Genomic DNA, 23,833 nt, shown 5'->3' with positions numbered 1-23,833 from the left:
TAGAATTTTATTGAGGATTTTTGCATTTATGTTCATGAGGGATATTGGTCTGTAATTTTTTTTTTTTTAACCTGGTTTTGGTATCAGGGTTATGCTGGCTTCATAGAATGAGTTTGAAAGTATTCCACCATTTTCTATGCTCTGAAATACCTTTAGTAGTAATGATGTTAACTCTTCTCTGAAAGTTTGGTAGAATTCTCCAGGGAAACTGCCAGGGCCAGTTTTGTTGTTGTTGTTGGGAATATTTTTATTGCCTCTTCAATCTTCTTTTGTTACAGGTTTATTTGTTCTACCTTGGTTTGTGTTAGTTTAGGTAGGAAGTGTGTTTCTAGAAATTTGTCCATTTCCTCTAGGTTTTCAAATTTACTGGAGTACAATTTCTCTTAGTACTCTGTTATGATTCTTTTAATTGCAGTTGGGTCTGTTACGATATTGCCTATCTCATTTCTTATTCAGGTTATTTGCTTCCTCTCCTGTTTTTCTTTTGTCAGTTTGCCCAATGATTTATCGATTTTGTTGATCGTTTCCAAGAACCAGCTGTTGGTCTTGCTGACTCTTTCAATTGTTTTTTCTATTCTCTATTTCATTTATTTCTGCTCTAATTTGTTTCCTCATTTAATTTCCTTTAAAAAATTTTGTTATTATTTTTCTTGTGCTTTAAGTGAAAATTAACAAATCAAGTCAGTCTCTCACACAAAAATTTATACACACCTTGGAAATGCTGGTGGCATAGTGGTTAAGTGCTACAGCTGCTAACCAAGAGGCCAGCAGTTCAAATCCACGAGGCCCTCCTTGGAAACTCTATGAGGCAGTTCTACTCTGTCCTATGGGGTCGCTATGAGTCGGAATCGACTTGACGGCAGGTGGGTTTGGTTTGGTTGGTTTATGTACTCCTAGCTGCTTTCCCCAGATAAGACAGCATACTCCTTCTCTCCACTCTGTATTCTCTGTGTCCATCCAGCCAGCTTCTGTCCCCCTCTGCCTTCTCATGTCGCCTCCAGACAGGAGCTGCCCATGTAGTCTCATGTGTCTACTTGTGCCAAGAAGCTCACCCCTCACCTGTATCATTTTCTATCTTATAGTCCAATCCAATCACTGTCTGAAGAGTTGGCTTTGGGAATAGTTTCAGTCTTGGGCTAACAGAAGGTCTGGGGGCCATGACCTCTGGGGTCCTTCTAGTCTCAGTCAGACCATTAGGTCTGGTCTTTTTAGGAGAATTTGAGGTCTGCATCCCACTGCTCTCCTGCTCCATCAGGAATTTTCTGTTGTGGTCCCTGTCAGGACAGTCATCGGTTGTAGCCAGGCACCATCTGGTTCTTCTGGTCTCAGACTGATGTAGTTTCTGATTTATGTGGCCCTTTCTGTCTCTTGGGCTCGTAATTACCTTGTGTCTTTGGTGTTCTTCATTCTCATTTGCTCCAAGTGAGTTGAGACCAATTGATGCATCTTGGATGGCCACCTGCTAGAGTTTAAGACTCCAGGCTCTAATTTTTATTATTTTCTTTATTATGGTGCCTGAGGGCTTCTTTTGCTGCTCTATTTGTTGGAGTTGTAGGGCTAATGTTTTGACTTTGGCCCTTTCTTCTTTCTGGATGTGTGCTTTCATTGCTATAAATTGACCTTTGAGCAATGCTTTTGCTGTGTCTCAAAGGTTCTGGTAGTATGTGTTTTCATTCTCATTTGATTCTATGAATTTCTTTATTCTGGCCTTGATTTCTTCTATAACCAGACAGTTTCTGAGCAAGGTGGTGTTGTTTCCCTGTTTTATTTTGTTTTTTCCTTTCTTTTTCTGTTTGATTTCTACTTTCATGGCTTTATAGTAAGAAAGGATGCTTTGTAATATTTCGACATTTTGGTTTCTTTTAAGGCTTGCTTTGTAGCCTAATATATGGTCTATTCTAGAGCATGTTCCATAAGTGTTGGAAAAGAAAGTATACTTGGCTGCTGTTGGGTGCAGCGGTCTGTATATGTCTATGAGATCAAGTTGGCTGATTGCAGCATTTACATCTTCCATGTCTTCATTGGGGGAAATGCTGGTGGCATAGTGGCTAAGAGCTATGGCTGCTAACCAAAAGGTCGGCAGTTCGAATCTACGAGGCACTCCTTGGAAACTCTATGGGGCAGTTCTACCCTGTCCTTTAGGGTTGCTGTGAGTAAGAATCGACTCGATGGCAGTGGTTTTGGCTTTTTTTTTTTTTTTTTTTGTCTTTATTGAGCTTCTTTCTAGATGTTCTGTCCTTCACCAAAAGTGGTATGTTGAAGTCTCCTACTACAGTTGTGGAGCTGTCTATTTCTCTTTTCAATGCTGTTAGAGCTTGTTTTATGTATTCTGGAGCCCTGTCATTGGGTGCATAAATATTTATATGGTTATGCCCTCCTGGTGTATCGACACTTTAATTGTTATATAGTGCCTTTCCTAACCTTTTGTGGTGAATTTAGCTTTAAAGTCTATTCTGTCAGAGATTAATATTGCCACTCCTGCCCTTTTATGGTTGTTGTTTGCTTGATGTATTTTTTTCCATCCTTTGAGTTTTAGTTCGTGTCTTTGAGTCTAGAGTGTGTCTCCTGTAGGCAGCATATAGATGGATTGTGCTTTTTTATCCATTTTGCCACTCTGTGTCTTTACTGATGCATTTAGTCCATTTACATTCAGTGTAATTACTGTTTAGTGCTGTCATTCTGATGTATTTTTTTGTGTGCGTTGTTGACAGTTTCTTTGTTCCACTTAGTTTTCTGTGCTGAGATGTTTTTCCTTTATGTATTTTCTTTTAATCTTTTTCCATTGGTGTTGATTTTGTATTTGCTGAGTCTTTATGTTTTTCTTTTTTAGAAAATTAAAAACTTTTAATTCCACTACACAGATAATACATTTTGGTAAACCCCCTGCCATCTTTTTTTGGTGTATGCATATACCTTTTTTTATAAACCTGGAACATATTGTTCATAGTTCTTGCTCCCCCTTTCCACTCAGCATATTAGGTTCTCCACTGCTATTAAATATTCTTTAGTAATATTTTAGTAATTATATTATGTATAATCTTTTCTATATAATTTTGTGAGATATAGTACTAAATATATCATTGAATATGTATTATACAATATTTTTAATAATTTATTTGTAAAGATTATATTTTACAGCAGCAAAGTATTCCATTAATGGATGTTGCATAATTTAAACAACATTTTGCTGGACATTTGAGCTACTTCTAATTTTTCAATATTTTAAAAACATCTATGACAAAGAGCCTTACACATTATTCTTCGACTAACTGGTTAGTTTCTTCGGACATATTTCTTAGAGGTAGACAGCTAAATCAATACATGCACATTTAAAATTTTCATAGTGACTGTCAAAATACCTACCAGAAAAGGCGTACCAAGAGTGTATAAATGCCCATCTCATATGCTGAGCTATTTCTCATTAAACTTTTCTGTGGAGGGTATGAGGTAGTACCCTAAGCATGTGGTTAACGTTATTGATGGTAGTAGCCAACTCAGGACAATGACCGTTCTGAAGGGAAGGAGTGGGTAATTCATAAGCACTCTGGATAAGAAGTTGGAAAAAAACTTGCCATCTGGGGAGGGAGAGACGAAGTAGGAAGACTGCTTTAACTCGAAATGAACATTTCTAACAAACTAATACCAAGCTGCCGGGAAAAGTACTTTTTATGCTAAATAACTTTCCTTTCTGAATTTCAGGTCAGAGTGCGATTTGGGGGTTCCACCCAGAATTGTCTTCTTCCTGCCCCATTTAGTAGTTTGGTCTTCATCCAGATTCACTGAGAGGGAAGGGGAGGCTGGTATAGTGGAAAAAGCTTGGGCTTTGGAGTTAAACATTTTCAAGGTCTCACCATAAGAACAGTAAGTTTTTTCATCACTCTAAGTCTCACTTCTCTTATAAGAAAAACTGGAAAACGATATGGCATATCCTTAGAAAGCCAGAAATAGAAATACCATATATCAGCAATCCTACTCCTAGGAATATATCCTAGAGAAGAGTCATCACACAAATAGACATATGCACAATCATTTTCACTGCAGCATTGTTCACAATAGCAAAAAGATGGAAACAACCTAGATGCCCATAAACAGATGAATAAACAAAATGTGGTACATACACACAATGGAATATCACGCAACGATAAAGAACAATGATGAATCTGTGAAGCATCTCATAACATGCATGAATCTGGAGGGCCTTATGTTGAGTGAAATAAGTCAATCACAAAAGGTCAAATATTGTATGAGACCACTACTGTAAAAACTCATGAGAAGGTTTACACACTAAAAGAAACAATCTTTGATGGTTACAAGGGAGGGGAGAGGTGGTGATAGAAAAACACTTAATAGACAATAGGTAACTGGTAACTTTGGTGAAGTGTAAGATAGTACACAATACTGGGGAAGCCTGCACAACCTATATACAAGGCAAGGTCACGGAAACTCCATGGACACATCGAAACTCCCTGAGGGACCGAACTGTCGGGCTGAGGGCTGTGTAGACCATGGTCTCAGGAACATCTAGCTCAACTGGCATAACACAGTTTATAAAGAAAATGTTCTACATTCTACTTTGGAGAATGGGGTCTTAAAAGCCTGTGAGCAGCCATCTAGGATACTCCACTAGTCTTACCCCTTCGGGAGCAAGGAAGAATGAAGAAAACTAAAGATAGAAGGGAAAGATTAGTCCAAAGGACTAACGGGCCACATCTACCATGGCCTCCACCAGACTGAGTGACCCACAATAGAGGGTCCCTGACAGAGCTGGAGAAAAATTTAAGACAAAATTCTAACTCAGAAAGAAAGACCAGACTTGCTGGTCTGACAGAGACTGGAGAAACACTGAGAGTATGGCCCCTGGACACCCTTTCAGCTCAGTAATAAGGTCACCCTGAGGTTTACCCCTCACCCAAAGACTGAATAGGTCTATGGAACAAAACAAGACTAAAGGGGCGCATCAGCCGTGAAGCAGGGAGTGGAAGGCAGGAGGGAACAGGAAAGCCAGTAACAGCGAACCCAGGGTTGAGAAAGGAGAGTGTTGACATGTCATGGGGTTGTTAACCAATGTCACAAAACAATGTGTGCACTATTTGATGAGAAATAATGTGTTCTGTAAACCTTCATCTAAAACACAATTAAAAAAAAAAAGAAAAACTGGGATGGGGCTGATGTCTTTGGAAATGTATGGAAAATACCATATTACTAAGTACCTATCATGGGCCCCACAAACTTAGCAATTCTTATTATTTTCCTTACTCTCCGGCACAATGAGTCAGTTCTCCATAGGAATCTTGGTCTACAAGCCTATTAGCAAGATAGAGTGCTTGCTCAGGCTTCAATATGAGAGAAGTCCCCCAGAGTAGCCATCAAAATACATACCCTCCCTTCTTTGCTACAAAATTAAATACAAAGAATTCAGCATTTAAAGCAGGTCAATATTGAACAATTTCTGTTTTGTGCCAGGGTGTGTGTGTGGGGGTAGGATGGGGTGGTGTAAAGATGAATGAGTCAAGATTCTGTCCTGGAGGAGCTCAAGCCAGTGTGCGAGACAATGGGATATACAATAGAAGAGGGGCAAACACAGAGTGTGCTCAGAGGAGAGGCACTTATTATTTTATCGTTAAAGACATTATTATAGTATAATAATATCTTTTATAATAATTATTTGTAAAGATTATATTTCACAGCAGCAAAGTATTCCATTCATGGGTGTTGCATAATTTAAAGCTGGAGTGGGGGCAGCTCACCATTGTGTTCTTGGTGCCTAACAAATATTTGATGGACTGAATGGCAAGTCTGGAAGGGCTTCTAAGATGAAGTGATAACTAAGTTGAGCAGCTATACTGCTCAACTAACTGTATCCCAGAGATTCTTGCTTTATGATAAGGTTTCCAAATAAAGTTAAACAAGGAATTAAAACTAGATGTTAAGTAAGGAAAGGTAGATTTCCATCTGGTAAATTTTAGTACTCCTCTTTTTCTCCCCTCATTCTCAGAGCCCACCCATACTGCAAGAGTCAACCTTCATTTAGAACAAAAGTAGTTACTTGGGCAGACTCTTCATAGAACTCACCCTGGACTCAACTGTATGAGGACAAACGTGTGAAAAGCAGAGAAAGAACTGGAGGCCTGAGGAGAGACCAGTGATTTCCAGGAAATGCTTTCTTCAGACTTGCCCACGGATCCCTTTTGGTCATACTACCTGGACCTAAACACAAGCATCTGCACAGGGCTCAAATGGCACTGCAGCCAAAGAGTAACATCAAGGCTATAGACACAGACAGCTCCTATCTGGGCACTATACATAGTAACCTCACAGATACTCACATCTTGTAAAGTTATTTAACTGGGTTAGCAAATGGGCCAGCTGCCAATCATACCAATCAAGAATTTGCCTGACAAGAAATCATACCCTGAAAAATGATCCAATTTCAAGACTATTCTTATATTATGGGAAAGGAAAACTCCTCAATGTATCCTATCAGTGTCAACGTCAAGAAGTAGTTTGGGGGATTCTTTAGCATCTTCCATCATCTCTCCCCAGCTAACCCAAATAAACATGTGCTTGCTCTATTAGCTTAATGTCAAGTAGCCTAACCATATCCCTGTTTCTCTTCAAACAAGCTCCTTGCTTGATAATCCTCAGCCCAGTGCCGTCGATTCAATTCCGACTCATAGCGACCCTATAGGACAGAGTACAACCGCCCCGTATAGTTTCCAAGGAGCTATACGGCTATACCCTGATATTGTTTTGTAGTGAACATGCACTTAGTCCCTGTTCCTGATAATAAGCACCCAGTAAGTACAAATTCTCTCTGCACATCCCTACACCAAGGATATGGCCTTAACATGTCCTTGTAAGTTGAAGTGGGCAGTACATGAAGTTAATGAATTAACAGTCAGCCTCACCAATTATGTATCACCTCACATGGTTTTCCTGCAGCATGTCAGACTCATGGCTGAACTCCCTGCTTTAAAGTCTCTACACAAACAGGAATGAACAAAGAACCAATGTCAAGAGCAACAGAACTTCTCTTGCCAACTTCCAATGCTTACAAGGCACAGCAGTAAATACTCTGTGGGCAAGAAAGTGAAATCCAAGAGCCAGGTAAGTCAGAGACAATGAACTGCTGAGAGAGGAGGGTCATGGAATTTTTACATCCCCACTCCTGATTAAAGATATCAACAACATCCAGTGTTGGGAAAAGAACAAGGAAAGTATTATCTCATGTTGATTATACAAATTGGTACATTTTGATAGGTCACTTTTGACACGTCCTTTAAAATGCACAGACCACTTAACCCAGCAATTCCACGTCTAGGAATGAATCCTACGGAAATACTTGCACAAGGATGAGAAGATACTTATTGCAATACCATATACAATAGCAAATAAAATTTTCTAATCAACAGGGGTATGGCTAATAAATCCATAATGTTATGTAGCTAGTTATTACAAAAAAATGAGTTAATATATTAGCATGTAAAGAAGTCCAAAATATATTAATTTTAAAAAAGAAAAAGATCAGTTTGATTCCTTTTGTGAAAACGGAAGTATGTTTAAAAGCATATAGAAATATGTAGAAGTTTGTGCATGGACTTCTGCCTCTGGCTAAAATGAAGTAATCGAGACCAGATTGGGCCTCCTGATTATGGCAATCAAGGAAGTGGACACAGTACATAAAAATAGGAAGCAAAAGACAATAATTTCTAAAAGAAGGAAAACAAACAAGGTAAGCCCTGCAAAGTCCCTACCTAACTGCCCAGATAGTTTCCAGGTCAGAGCACAGAAAGGAGGAAACCTGGTAGAGCCTAACAATCTCTCTTAAGTTGAGGATTTGGAGCTGGGAGTCTGGGAAGCCAAGATGGCTACATAGAGAGAGCCCAACCAAGATTTAGAGAGGGTCCTCTGAGTCTTCAGTTGAGGATGGTCAGTGCATATATGTGAAGAAATTACACAAGGCCGGTGACAGAACCACCCAAAGTGACTAGAAGGAATAATCTTTGGGGTTCACACGGGCCAGGAATAGTTCTTGTTCCCACCAGTCACAGTGGAAAGCTTTCAAGGTTAGGCAATTTATTTTCTGAAGCTTCTGATTACCATACACATATACCCCAACACCTGGCTTTCTGGTATTCTCCTAAGAGCACTGATTGGTTTGTCAGATTAGCTACTTGACATATTCAATCCATAAGGAACAGGTGGTGATGGTGGATTTGTGGGATGAGGGATGGATAAAATCAGGAGAAGCAAGTCTAACAGGTTGAGGCAGTAGATCTTAAAAATAAACTTTGCCTCAGGCTCACCTTGGCATAGACAGAATTGACTGTCGTAAGTAGAAGTCCCCTCTGCAAATTAGCTTAGCACAAATATAACTATAAAGATACCATCATCATAACCCCTCCTCAGTGAACTGGCTGCCACACCGAAATTTTTCCTTTTTTCTTGTATGATTTTCAAGCCTCTACAACTCTGTCTAAAATACCATGCCTTCTTTGCAAGAGACACTCAAATGCATTAAGGCAACCAATTTGAGCTTATTCCTGGAAAAGGGCTCTTCACAATCTTACTTGCCCTTTTAGGACCCAAAGATTTAACTGTAGATTCAAAGTCTACCATTGTCCTTTTAATGGTGTTTACTCAGTCCTGGTAAAGTTCACTTTTCAAACAAATAAGATATTTGGATTCCACTGAACATCTCTGTTCAGATCAATTTAATACAAAATTGAAGCGCTTACACTGCTGAGATGAATGCAGCATAAAAAGAAATTGCTAAGCTTTCAGGCTAAGACATTAAAAATTGGAATGAATTCAGTCTCGTTATTATTACAATGAACTTATTAAAAAGAGAAATTAAGGGGGAAAAAATGGGTAGGGTACTCTTTACAGTAAGTGCTTCCCTTCCAGAGTTAGAATGATGTGAAAATCAACACCCAGCAAAATGATAATGACTTGATCTGAAAGTCAATTGGGGCAGGTACATAGTTGGGGTTCTGGAGCGGGAGCCAGGTACAGAACTGAAGGTAAAATACAGAACTGAAGGTAAAATCCTGGTCTATTAAAGTCTCATTCAACTCCTTTGACCCTGAATATGTGTACGGTGAATTCTACAGAAGCCAGACACTGGAAACTGAAAAAAATCTATCAAACAAACAGCAACACAGTACATTTTATTTCAATTTCATTAAATTCTAATTATCCCAACTCTCTAACTTTATCCCTGCCTCTCACAAGGCACTTAACCAATCCTTGTGAAACATCATAAAACTTTTATCCCTCCCCCACCCCGCCCGCCCCCGGATATAAAAGCCTATAGGCAAATGCTGAACCACAAGCCTTCTTATGAGATGAGTAACAGAAGGATGATCGCAGGTCAACATTCAAACGTTCTTGGAATTCAGATCACTAAAAAGGGCAGTGGCTACAATGTCTAGATTTAGGAAGCTTCAACTTGTTACCTGTACATCTTATTTTTTTCACCTGCAGAATGACATCGAGAATAATCATATCTATCCTCTAACTCAGGACTGTTCTCAGGAACAAGTTAGAATATATATAGAAATATTTTATAAATGTTTATAGTTATTATTGTTACTAAAAATAATAGGCATTTTACAGTAATAGGTACATCAAGAGGATAAGGCAGGACCAGGAAGCGTTTCGTTCTGTTGTACAAAGGGTGACTGTGAGTCAGAACTGACTTGACAGTACCTAACAAAAACGATAACTTTAAAAAAGATGGCTAAGAAAAGGACAAATATAACTTTGGGGGAAGGGAACTTGGTCCCAAGTCTACAACCAAAAGTAATCACCACCAAAAGGGCGTACTGCGTTAATTACTTTCCTGAATTGAAAAGGTATTCTTTTTTGGTTGACCATAAAATTTGTCTATGGTTCATGAAACGAGAATCTCCTGAAATATAAAAGAAGTAATCACATGAACAAAAAATTAAGCTGGAAAGTATTAGAAGAAAAAAATTGGATTTTATATACATATACTTAACTATTGGAGGTGGGGAAAAATCTTTCTAACATGAAACCCAGGCATCCTAAAAGGAAAAGATGATCAGGTTTGCATTTATACACATGTCTAACTTCTGAAAGACAGGACCCTAAATACATGCACACAAATATTTACAAAGGTCACTAATAAAAATGCAAATTAAAGAATCTATTATGCATCATTTGTCATCTAACAGACTGGCAAAAAAAAATTACTAAGAATATTTCAAACTTCCACCTAAAGTACAATTAAAAAATAAAATAATATTTCAGTGCTGGAGAAGGTTTAAGGAAATATACGTAAATGAAGACACTAAGAAGAGCACAAGAATAAGGGATAATTTCAGTAAATGCTATATAATATACAATTTTGCGACAACAGTAATAACAACCAAAAAATATGTCTGTGGTTATACTGGTAGATCTGTATGCATATATGTGTATAGAAAGGCATACATGAGTACACATACATGCATGTACAGGTGTATCTGTAAGCATATGTATACACGTTTGTGTGTACTGCATATATATTCATATATATAATAAAACACATAGGTGGCACAGTTACAGAGACTTTCTAGACATATTAAAACACCTCGTGGGATTGGCTTACTGGGTTAAAAGGCTTAGGACCATAGTCTGGTGAGACAACTGGTCAAGGCACAACACAGTTCATGAAGATGTTCTACATCCTACTATGGAGAGTAGCATCTGGAGTCTTAAAAGCTTGTGAGTGGTCCCGGATAGAATGGGAGAAAAATGTAGAACAAAACTCACATTCCTAAAAAAAGGTCAGACTTACCAGACCAATAGAGACTAAAGGAACCCCTGAAATTATTACCCTAAGATTCCCTTTAAGCTTTAAACCACAAGTCACTCCTGGAGGCCCCCTTTCATCTAAATAATAGATTGGCACATAAAATAAACAATATCACCCTGAGTACTGTGCTTCCTTAAATAATCAACTATATGAGACCAAACGGTCAACATTTTTACTTTAAAGCAAAGATGAGAAGGGAAAGTACAGCAAGCAAGCTAGATTAACGGAAACAGAACAAACAGAATGGAAATAATATGAATACTGACACACTGTGAAAAATATAACCAATGTCCTGGAGCAATACGTATAAAAATTGTTAAATGAAAACTTAATTTGCTGTGTAAACTTTCACCTAAAACATAATAAAATATTTTTAAAAAAGAAAATGGGTATTGTCTTAGTTATCTAGTGCTGGTAAAACAGAAATACCATAAATGGGTGGCCTTAACCAACAGAAATTTATTTTCTCTCAGTTTAGGAGGGTATAAGTCTAAACTCAGGGTGCCAGCTCTAGGGGAAGGCTTTCTCTCTCTATCAGCTCTGGAGGAAGGTTGTCTATTTGACCTTCTGCTCCTGGGCAATCTTCATGTGGCATGGAATCTCTCTTTCTCCATCTCTCCTTCTTTCGATGGCTTGTTTAATCTCTTTTATACCCCAAAGAGATTGATTTAAGATACATTTATACTAATCCTGTCACATTAACATAACAAAGACAACCCATTCCCAAATGGGATTATAACCAGAGGCACAGAGGTTAGGATTTACAACATATATTTCTGGAGAAGACAATTTAATCCATTAATGGGTATGCTCATATGATACAGGTGGCTGAAGTACAGCTTGAATACAGCTTACAATATACATCAAAATTTAAACTACACACACCTTTTGACCCAAGAATCCTACTTCTACTACTCTACCTTACAGAAATACACATGTTCCCAAAGACGTTTACTGTATAATGACGTTTACTGTAACATTTGTTACAATTTTAAAAGCCGCAAGTAACCTAAACATTTATCAAAACAGGAATAGCCACAAAATAGGGAGATGGTTTAAAAAAACACGTTGCCGTGGAGTCATTCCAACTCATAGCAACCCTATAGAGAGATGGTTAAGGAGATACAAAACAAGACTTTTTAGACTGTGCCTAGCCACTATGCAAGGCTTGTTCTGAATTTTAGTCAGACCAGTCAGACAGAGTCCCTGGGTAAAGCAAACAATTAAGTGCTCGATTATGGAAAGGTCGGTGGTTCAAACCCATCCAGAGGTGCCTCGGAAGACTGGCCTGGCAACTCGCTTCCAAAATGTCATAGCCATGAAAACCCTATGGAACACAATTCTACTCTGCAACACACGGGTCGCCATGAGTCAGAATTGACTCAATGGCAACTGGTTTGTTTTTTCCTTTTTTTTTTTTTTGGTAGTTAGTCAAGCCTGTTGCTATGTGCCTAGGTGAAGTCACACAGTGGTAAGCAAGCAAGCAAATCCATTCCTGGTCACCTGCACAGGCCTCACCATCTTCCCCCACCCTCAATAATTTGGACAGAATCTCCAACATACCAGTGTAGGCATTTCTCCTGGTACTAAGATCCTTACTGAAACTGAATGAAGGTCAGCCAAGTATTTCCTTGGGGCAGGGAGTAAGGCAGTGATACACAGAGAAAGGCATAAACAATCTTGACTTTACAGAATCAGTCAGACCATCTCAAGTACAAAGCATACTTGTAAAAATTAACTCATTAGTGGGCTAGTGCCCCTTGTGCTAAACTCAAGAGCTGAAAGCCAAGCGGTTGATCAAAATCTACTCAGCCAGGCCATTGCTTCCAGGGCTCTAGGTCCATGCTAAGTCTGAGAAAGAATAATGAACAATCTATTCCAGCACACTGCAAGTACTGTTTTTTCCCAGAGTGGAGTACAGGGTCTGCTACAGTAGGCACTCAGGGACTGTTTGCAAACCAGGGCCAACCCTGCACTTGCAGGACGCTGACAGTGACTGCCTTCTTAACTTTTGCTCCATAAATGTCTCACTTGCCTCATTCTAGTCCGGGCTCTGTTGATGACTGAGTAGTTTACTTGTTAAATGGAAAAGATCAAGACATATGAGTCAATTCTTTTTATCCTCATTCAAATATTGCATGATGAGGAGCTTTGTTTTTAGAAAGCAGAAGTTTTGGTGTTTCAAAAAACTCCTTCCCCTCCTTAAGGCTCTTTATGAAAAGGAAATTTTTCAAAAATAGCAAAAAAATGGCTGTTACCATCCCAGTAGGAACAATTTTACGTAGATACTCATACCAAAGAAGCAAGTCACGCCCTGCCTTATCATATCACATAATGTCTATATTATATCTGGCCTCATTTATTATAAAAGATGTGACAGGTGGAGAGGTTGCCTAGGACACTCCCATCACAGCTGGGAAGCTTGTTTTAACCCACTGTTACTTCAGGCACCACCTTACTGTCCTAGAAAATCAGATCTGGGGGAGGACAAAGCACCAAAGTTTGCAGCAGGCCACTCCAACGTCAAGTATTTGTTTCTGAAGAGAAAACAGATACATAACAGTACTAAAGAAAGGTATGGGCATAATGTTTTATTAATGATACTTAACGAAACATCAAAGGAAATGATCTTAGCTTTGACAACTGGCTTTGAAGATTCCAGAGTACCCATTACCCCACCACATATCTATCTACCTACCTATCTACCCATCCATCCATCCATCCATTCATCCATTCACCCAGTCGCCCACCACCCATCCATCCATCCATCTTCCATGGCTGGATTAATATGTTCTGCCTGGTTTTTGTTTTGTGATAAATATTTTAATTCTTCTATGTTGCCTTTTATATGGCCATTTTGAGTGGCTCTAGACAACTCCACTGAGCGGGAACACCACAATTAGCTAAGCCCTTTTTTTTTTTTAAGTGTTGGACATTTAGGTACTATTCACTTTTGCCACTACAGATAATACTAAAATGAAAGTCTCTTTTCTAAAATCATCTGAATTACTTTCATAGGACAAAGTCTTAGGAGTGGGTCATAAAGTTGGAGACTATAGAAAGCTTTATGACTTTGGCTCTGTATGGCCATGTTCTCCCTAGTCATCAGACCCACCCAAACTACTGTGGGCACCCTACAGCTCACCAGTAGAGGGCAGCATCCCCTAGACTAACGGGGCCTCAGGATGCAGACACCAAGCATGAGAAGAGAGGAAAGACAAAGGACAGTCAGAGAAGAATAGCAACATCCACAGGGCAGCGCTAACCAGGGCTCCTGAGATCTGTGATGTGCAAAAGGCCCTGTCTCCTGTAGGACAGTCGGGGATCACCCACAGCTAGCAACATCCAACACTCTTAAGAGCCCTGTGTCTTTGATTCATTTACTGGCACCATGATGGGAAACTTACCTCCCTTTCAGTAAGTGTATGTACTACTATACAGGCTACACTGACCATGCCAAGCCCTTATCAACTTGGATCTTGTTGGCAACAGAGGCAACTGGAACAATTTCTGTTGACAGAAAGAGTGGAAAAGGCAAGCACACTAACAAGGGCAAAAACACTAAGTTCATATATCACAGATGTTCAAGTTCCCATCTGCCCTTTTCTTGGCTTTACTTTAAACTGAGTTGGAGGCAAGGAGGGGTACAGTAGGTCAGAGGTAACCACCAATCCAAGGCAGTTAGGTTACAGGCCTAAGAAAATAGAAAACTGTTGTGGCTGAGATGTCTCAAACGGTGTTCGTTTTGGATCAGCAACTAAGTGAGTCATTCTAAATGCGAACTTGGGCTACTCCAATATTGTAGCTCTTAAGAGCCTAGATAAATGCCAAATCCTCATGTATCAAAAGGCTGGAAATACTGGTGTTTTAGCCCTGATGACCAGTGACTCTTTCTGATAAGTTAACTTTTCTCTGGAACATTTATGTGACCTATATCATAGCCTGAGGCTTTGATGGTTCAGTGGTAGAATTCTCACCTTCCATGCAGGAGGCCCAGGTTTGAACCTGACCAACGAACCTGATGTGCATCTACCACTTGTCTGTCGAGGCTTGTGTGTTGCTACAACGCTAACTAAACAGGCTCCAGTGGAGCTTCCAGAGTAAGATGGACGAGGAAGAAAGACCTGGTGATCTACTTTTGAAAATTAGCCAATGAAAACCCTATGGATCGCAATGATCCAGTCCACAACAGATCATGGGGGTGGTGCAGGACTGAGCAGTGTTTTGTTCCACTATGCATGAGGTTTCTGAGTAGGGACCAACTCAACAGCAGCTAACATCATCATCATCATAGTCCACATTACAGAGATAATAATGCAGCATTGGTGAGGGTGGAAAAATAGGCTCTCTTACACCCTGATTGTGGAGAAGGAACAATGGAGGTAGCAAAGTTATTTATCACCTTTCTGGAGGGGAATTTAACAACATCAAAATTTAAATGTATAGGCCGTTTCACCTGGCAATTGTACTTCTAGGATCTTACGGTACGAAAGTAATTTTACAAAAAGCAAATTTATCACACAAGTATATTCACTGTAGCACTTCTCATAAAAACGCTCTGCCATCGAGTCGATTCCGACTCATAGGAACCCTATAGGATAGAGTAGAACTGCCCCGTAGAGTTTCCAAGGAGCGCCAGGTGGATTCGAACTGCTGACCTTTTGGTTAGCAGCCATAGCACTTAACCACTACACCACCAGGGTTTCCCTTCTCATAATAGAGAAGAAATTAAAAAAACCTAAATATCCGCTAACAAAAGATCAATTTTAAAAAAAGGTGAAGTAAACAAATCTTGGCATATCTGTACATGCAAACATTAAAAATAATGAGACAGATCTACAAATCCTATCATGGAATAATTTTTAAAATAAATTAAGTGAAACAAAGTTTCAGAATAAACAAACACATCGTTTTTGCTTGAAGAATTTTGCCTATCTTGGAAAGTCTGGAAGAATACACACTTGAATGCCCAGGTTAAGATTTTGTCTCTGCCACTTACTAAAAGTCTGACTTTACCAGTTAATCCTCAAACCTCAGTTTCCTCACCCATTAAATGGGGAAAAACAAGATCAATCACAAAGGATTATGATGAAAACACAATTATTGCAGATATATACATAAAAGATATTTAAAAAGGCAGCACAGTGCCTGGTATATAGTAAATGCTCAGAAATGTCAGCAGATGATGATGATGATGATTATTATTATCATCTTAACATCTGGAAAGTGGAATTAGGGAGGTGACTTTGATTTACCAAATTTTATGTTTTTATATCTACCACCTCTCAGTTTGCCATACTGTGGTGGCTTACATGTTGCTATGATGCTAGAAGCAGCAGGGTCACCCAGGTTGGACAGGCCTCTCTAACAAGAAAGGCCTAGAGACCTACTTCCGAAAATTATTGTCGTTGTCAGGTGCCAGCAGGTTGATTTTGACTCAGAGTGACCCCACGTGACAGAACAGAACTGCCCCTTAGGGTTTCCTAGTCTGTAACCTTTACAGAAGCAGATTGCCAAGTCTTTCTCCCTCAGAGCCACTGGGTTCAGAAAATTAGTCAATGAAAATCTTATGGATTACAATGAAACATTATCCAAATCACTTGCTTTGGACATGTCATCAGGAGAGATCAACAGCAACAGAATGACGTTATGTTTGGTGACACAGACGGCCAATGAAGGTATGGGAGACCCTCAGTGAGATGGACTGGCACAACAGCTACAATGATGGACTTGACCATGCTGCCGATTTTGAGGATGATGCAGGAACAGGTAATATTTCATTCTGTTGTACATAAGGTCATCGTGAGGTGGAGTCGACTCAACGGCAGCTAACAACAACATATTTTTATGTATAAAGAATTTTTCAGAAGAAGCATGTACTACTTCTATAATTAAAAAATATACCTGGTATGCCAAAGAGAAATGAAAACACATATCCATGCAACAACTTGCACGCAAATGTTCTTAGCGGCATTATTCATACTAATCAAAAACTGGAAACAACTCAAAAGTCCACTAACTGGTGAACGGACAGACAAAATGTAGGGTATACCCGTATAATGGAATACTATTCAACAATAAAAAGGCATGAGCTACTCATGCGTATTATAACGCGGAAAATTTCAAAAATAACATGCAAAGTGAAGGACGCAAGACAAAAGAGAAAACATATTGTATGATTCCATTTGTATGATATGTCTAGAAAAGGCAAATCTATAGAGAAAAATAAAGAATTGCCTACAGTAGGGGCTGGGAATGGGATTAACAGTAAAGGGACATGAAGGCTCTTACTCTGGGGTCATGAAAATGTTCTAAAACTGATTCATGGTAATAGTTACACAACTTGGTAAATTTACTAAAGAGCATTTAATTGTATTATCAGAATGAATTATACGATATGTAAAATATGCCTCAATAAAGATATATAAATATATATATATATAAAGGTTAAAAAAGGGATATAGCCTTATAAATCTTGCATTATATCATGTTTATATAATACTCTGCCCTTGGAAAAGGACTTTCATTTGCATTATCCAATCTGATCCTCACAAACATCATGTGAAGTAGAGAGTAAGAATCATGCTCTTTGGAGAGAAAAGGAAAAGGCTGCTCAGAGAAGTTAAGTGACTAGCCCACAGCTACTTCTCCCAATTAAGACAGCCGGAGCCCAGCTCTAAAACATAACTAAATCAGTAAATGTGGTAGTAAAAAAGATTTCAAGGGTAATCACCCAGATCACACTATAGCTGTATGCAGGACAGACAGGGGTTTTCCCCCAAAGAACACTGCTGTTTTCATTCTTTAATTTTTAAATAATTTTTTTTTAATTTTATATAAAAGTTGCTTTTTGCTTATACTGTCTAGATTATAGTGACATCATTATGGACACACGCCAGCTCCCAGAGGCAACAAGAAATTTCCCTTTCAGTAGCTCATAAAATGCGTGGCACGCAGTGGGGATTCAATGAATGCTTTGGAGTTCTATGAAATACTGTATATTTTTTAAAACTTAATTTGAACGTTATTCTAAATGCATCCTGCATTTCATTTGTACTGAAAAAATGGAGAAAAATTACAAAAGATAAAATTTAAACCGTAAGCCATATGGAATTGGGGGGCCAAATTATTAAGTTTTGGCATTCGTTTTGCTAAAAAGTACAAAAGCCTGCCTGCACCTGCAGTCTCAAAAGACCTTCCCAGCACCAGACAAGCAACTAAAACAACGACAACAAAAGCTTGGCAGGATCAACCAATATTTCCTCACAGCTTTCTCTTTTACTCACTAGATGTAGAGAACTGTAGCTGAAAGAACTGGTTATGTGTGAAAAATCCTGCTTCTGTCCCTCTACACTAGGGTGACAGTGTGGGTTATCTCCCTCCCATTGTACAGATGGGAAAATAGGCTCACACAGGCAAAATGGTAAAGTTTTCTTGGCATTTTCTGTTGATCTCTGATGAAAAGATCAGGGCTCTTGAACTGCTAATTGAAGTGCTTTGTAACAAATCTTGATGCAGAATTGAGAGAACTTTGTCTAATCACATTCTCAGAAGCCAAAGCCTTTAGAAACACACTGGTAAACTAAAAAGATGTAAGATGAGCAGATGATGAACCCTGGACCTCTATAACAAACTTGGGATTTCTGTCTTCATACCTGATATTATATTCTTCAGGATTTGGGGACCTAGAGACAGGCTATCAGGAAAAACCCACAAACTACAAAAAAACATGGCTTTGGAGTTCTTGGTCCAAGAAAAGTACTGGAAAATCTAACAAAAAAGCAGGAAACTGAGCTCACTTTTGGCTCCAGGGGCACTACCTTTCTGGCCTTCTTATAGAGATGTGGAGCACTGGCAACGCAGTGGTTAAGAACTACAGCTGCAAACCAAAAAGGTAAGCAGTTTGAATCCACCAGCCACTCCTTGGAAACCATATGGAGCAGTTCTACCCTGTCCTATAGGGTTGCTATGAGTCAGAATTGACTGGACCACAATGGGTACAGAGGTGCAGATCCTGCACTGACAGGGCACAGTGTACAAGTGGGTTCAATTTTAAAAAACTCAATAAATTCTGTGTATTTTCTTCCAAAAAGCATTTTCTAAATAGAACATTAATTCTCGCACTTATTCAAGAAATGTGTTAATCACCTCCTATAAGGATAGTTTCTCAATAATCCTTTAATCCTTTGTCCTTGAGCTCCATTTTATTATTGGGGAAAGCCTTTTAAATTCCAGATAACTAGCCTGAAAGTGGCCTTTGGAAACATGTAATTTATAAATCAGAAATCTGTCATGCTGAAGCAAAAAAAAAACAACTCTGGAGATAAGACTCTGGATTTAATTTATTCATGACATTTCTGCCCCTTATTATTAGAGCACAAGTTGGTTGCTACCAATCCTAAATAAAACTAGGACCTACACTTAATGAAGAACATAAGCCCTTGAGATTCTTGTTCCATTCATCATCATTTTTGTGCCTTTTAATAATAATGACTGTGGTTCCTTCCAAATTATTTTCACATCCATTATCTCAATCGGTCTTCACAGCAACTCTTACAAATTAACAGAGTAGAGATATAACCCCATTTGTCAGAACAGGATACTTCTGAGAGATTAAGGAGACTTGCTCAAAGTATCACAGTTAGTAAGTGGCAGAGCTGAAACTTGCCCAGATCCTGTAACTTTAAGCCCAGACATTTCCCCCTTGGCCACGCTCTCTGGGGCAGGTGGGGAATTTTGTAAATAATTTTGAGTGCCTTGTGGCTTTTCTTCTTGCTACTAGTATCCCACTCTTCCTTGGAGCCATTTTGCTATAGAACATAAACAAAATATATATTGGCAGAACCTAAAGATTTTATTTTCAGATAACTCTGTAATGCCCCGACATTGAAAGCAAGAAAGAAATGCACATCAGCAGTTAAAAAAAAAAAAAGTAATGTCAAAAAGCAATCAGAGGACTAAACCAAAAGCAATGAAGTTTCCTGAATAAACTGAATGCTTCGAAGGCCAGCGTAGCATACACAGGGGTTTGAGGACCATGGTCTTAGGGGACATGTAAGTCAACTGGCATAATAAAATCTATTAAGAAAACATTCTGCACCCCACTTTGAAGAGAGGTATCTGGGGTCTTAAACACTATCAAGCGGCCATCTAAGATGCATCAATGAGTCTCAACCTACCTGGATCAAAAGAGAATGAAGAACACCAAGGACACAAGGTAATCATGAGCCCAAGAGACAGAAAGGGCCATATGAACCAGAGACTACATCATCCTGAGACCAGAAGAACTAGATGGTGCCCAGCTACAACCGATGACTGCCCTGACAGGGAACACAACAGAGGACCCCTGAGGGAACAGGAGAGCAGTGGGATGCAGACCCCAAATTCTCATAAAAAGACCAGACTTAATGGTCTGAGACTAGAAGGACCCCAGAGGTCATGGCCCCCAGACCTTCTGTTGGCCCAGGACGGGAACCATGCCCGAGGCCAACTCTTCAGACATGGATTGGACTGGACAGTGGGTTGGAGAGGGATGCTGGTGAGGAGTGAGCTTCTTGGATCAGGTGGACACTTGAGACTATGTTGGTATCTCCTGCCTGGAGAGGAGACCAGAGGGTAGAGGGGGTTAGAAGCTGTCGAAATGGACACGAAAAGAGAGAGCAGAGGGAGGGAGTGGGCTGTATCATTAGGGGGAGAGTAACTGGGAGTATGTAGCAAGGTGTAAATAAGTTTTTGTGTGAGAGACTGACTTGATTTGTAAACTTTCACTTAAAGCACAATAAAAACTAATAAAAAAAAGGCGATTAGAGTGGAAGCCCAAGGAGTGCATCACAGACGAGCATAGGTCCTGGGTCTTCCTCAGCCAAGCTGTCTGTAAGATGAGGGGGTACCTGAACCATGGCACTAGGATGGGGAACAGTGCTGTCTGCACTCCTGTGGAAATTACACAAAAGGAGTGTCTTTCAGCTCAAGGATCATGGGCTGAACGAGTTCCCCTCAGAGTTGCAGAAGCTGACAAGCAATCTCAGGACCACTGACTTGTCTAACAACAGAATACAGAGCCTACCGCCTATGCAGATAGGGAAGTTCACTCTGCTGAATAGCCTCTTCCTGAGTAACAACAAACTGACTGTTCTGCCTTATGAGTTATGCAATCTGAAAAAACTAGAGAGATGCTAAACCTAAACAAAAATCACCTGATAGAGGTACTATCTACCTTAGGACAACTCTCTACTCTCAAGACCCTGAGCCTCCATGTTTCAAAGTTCTATCAATATATGGGACCAAATGGGCAACACCTACCCAAGATCAAAGACAAGAAGGCAGGAAGGGACAGGAAAATTGATGAATGTACAAAGAGAACCAGAGTGGAAAGGGAAAGGGGGAGAGTGCTCACACATTGCAGGGACTAAGACCAAAGTAACAAAATAATTTCAGTATAAATTTTTGAATGAAAAACGAATTTGCACTGTAAACTTTCACCTAAAACACAATAAAATTTTTAAAAAGAAAGATGGGTACTTCACCCATCTCTGAGGAAAACAGGTATCAAGGGTAAAAAAAAAAAAAGAACCTGAACCTCTCTGGAAACCAACTCTGAGCACTGCCACCCCAACTTTGTAGCCTACGGCACCTGGATGTGATGGATCTTGCTAAGAACCAGATTCGGAGTATGCCTGACATAGTGGAGGAGCTGCAGGTCACTGAACTCAACCTCAACCAGAACCAGATATCTCAAATCTCAGTGAAGATATCTTGCTGTCCTTGTCTCAAAGTTCGTCATCTGGAGAGAACTGTCTTGAGCTCAGCATACTTCCGCAGGGCATCCTTAGTGATTCCCAGGCATGTCTGCTTGCTGTGGAAGGCAATCTTTTTGAGATAAAGAAACTTCTAGAACTGGAAGGCTATGATAAGCACATGGAGAGGTTCATGGCCACCAAGAAGAAGTTTACATGTTCTCCAGGAACATGGGAACCTTATAGGACACTGACTTGGAACCTCTGTCGGAACCTGGCTAAATCAAAGGCTCTTATTCATTGTCAGGGATATCTGCAGTAAGGAGATGATGTTCCAGGAGACAGTTCACTTAACAATCTTTGTCGTTTTCAGGGCTCACTTATGATAAGCCAAAAGAAAAAGGATTAGGACATAAGAAGAGGCCGTCATGGAAAAGGCAATGGACAATGTTGGTTTTTAAAACCATCATTAGTTTGGCTTTAAGAAACCAGTAACTAGTTGCTAGATATTTACCTGTGTTTTGTTGACTACGCCAAGGCATTCGACTGTGTGGATCATGACAAATTATGGATAATGTTGCAAAGAATGAGAATTCCAGAACACTTAATTGTGCTCATGAGGAACCTATACATAAGCCAAGAGGTAATCGTTAGAACAAGGGGATGTTGTTGTTTTTAGGTGCCACTGAGTAAATTCCAACTCATAGCGACGCTATGCACAACAAAACAAAACAGTGCCCAGTCCTGCGCCATCTTCACAATTGCTGCTATGCTTCAGCCCACTGTTGCAGCCACTGTGTCAATCCATCTCGTTGAGGATCTTCCTCTTTTTCGATGACCCTCTACTTTACCAAGCATGATGTCCTTCTCCAGGGACTGATCCTTCCTGACAACATGCTCAATGTATGTGGGACGCAGTCTCACCATCCGTGCTTCCCAGGAGCATTCTGGTTGTACTTCTTCCAAGGCAGATTTGTTCAGTTCCTTTGGCAGTCCACGGTGCATTCAATATCCTTCGCCTACACCACAATTCAAAGGCGTCAATTCTCCTTTGGCCTTCCTTATGCATTGTCCAGCTTTCGCATGCATATGAGATGATTGCAAACACCACGGCTTGGGTCATGGCACACCTTAGTCCTCAAGGCAACATCTTTGCTTTTTAACACTTTAAAGAGATCTCTTGCAGCTGATTTGCCCAATGCAATGCATCTTCTGAATTCTTGACTGGTGCTTCCATGGGTGTGGACTGTGGATCCAAGCGAAACGAAATCCTTGACAATCTTAATCTTTTCTCCATTTATCATGATGATGCTTATTGGTCCAGTTGTGAGGATTTTTCCTTTTTTTTATGTTGAGGTGTAATCCATACTGAAGGCTCTGGTCTTTGATCTTCATCAGTAAGTGCTTCAAGTCCTCTTCACCTTCAGCAAGCAAGGTTATGTCAACTGCTTAATGCAGGTTGTTAATGAGTCTTCCTCCAATCCTGATGTCCCGTTCTTCTTCATATAGTCCAGCTTCTTGGATTGAATAGGTATTGTGAAAGGATATAACCCTAACGCACATCTTCCTTGACCTTAAAACAGGTAGTATCCCCTTGTTCTGTTCTAACGGCTGCCTCTTGATCCATGTACAGACTCCTCATGAGGACAACTGTTCTGGAATTCCCATTCTCCACAATGTTATCCGTAACTTGTTATGATCGACACAGTTGAATGCTCTGGCATAGTCAATAAAACACAGGAAAACATATTTCTGGTATTCTCTGCTTTCAGCCAGGATCCATCTGACATCAGTAATGATATCCCTGGGTCCACGACCTCTTCTAAATCTGGCTTAAATTTCTGGCAGTTCCCTGTCAATATACTGTTGCAGCTGCTTTTGAACGCTCTTCAGCAAAATTTTCCTTGCATGTGATATTAATGATACTGTTCAATAATTTCTGCATTCGATTGGATCACCTTTCTTGGAAATAGGCATAAATATGGCTCTCCCCCAGTTGCTTGACCAGGTAGCTGTCCTCCAAATTTCTTGGCCAAGATGAGTGAACATTCCCAGTGCTACATCCGTTTGCTGCAATATCTTAATTGCTATTTCGTCAATTCCTGGAGCCTTGTTTTTCACCAATGCCTTCAGTGCAGCTTGGACTTCTTCCTTTAGTATCGTTGGTTCCTGACCACGTTACCTCCTGAAACGGCTGAACATCAGTCAATTCTTTCTGGTATAGTGACACTGTGTATTCCTTCCATCTTCTTTTGATGCTTCCTGTATCATTTAA

The 23,833-nt window shown here is 39.7% G+C and overlaps 1 protein-coding gene and 1 pseudogene across 1 annotated transcript in view; one reads left to right on the top strand and one right to left on the bottom strand.

Annotated features, from left to right (window-relative positions):
• The window catches only part of NR6A1 (nuclear receptor subfamily 6 group A member 1), a 273,173-nt gene that overhangs the window by 113,977 nt on the left and 135,363 nt on the right, over positions 1-23,833 (bottom strand). The window lies entirely within an intron of this gene.
• LOC100657808 (leucine-rich repeat-containing protein 57-like) lies at positions 20,352-21,880 on the top strand (annotated as a pseudogene).

The sequence above is a fragment of the Loxodonta africana genome, chromosome 9 (assembly GCF_030014295.1).
Source record: "Loxodonta africana isolate mLoxAfr1 chromosome 9, mLoxAfr1.hap2, whole genome shotgun sequence".
In the NCBI taxonomy this organism is placed as follows: domain Eukaryota; kingdom Metazoa; phylum Chordata; class Mammalia; order Proboscidea; family Elephantidae; genus Loxodonta; species Loxodonta africana.
This window is presented reverse-complemented; position numbering and strand designations above follow the sequence as displayed.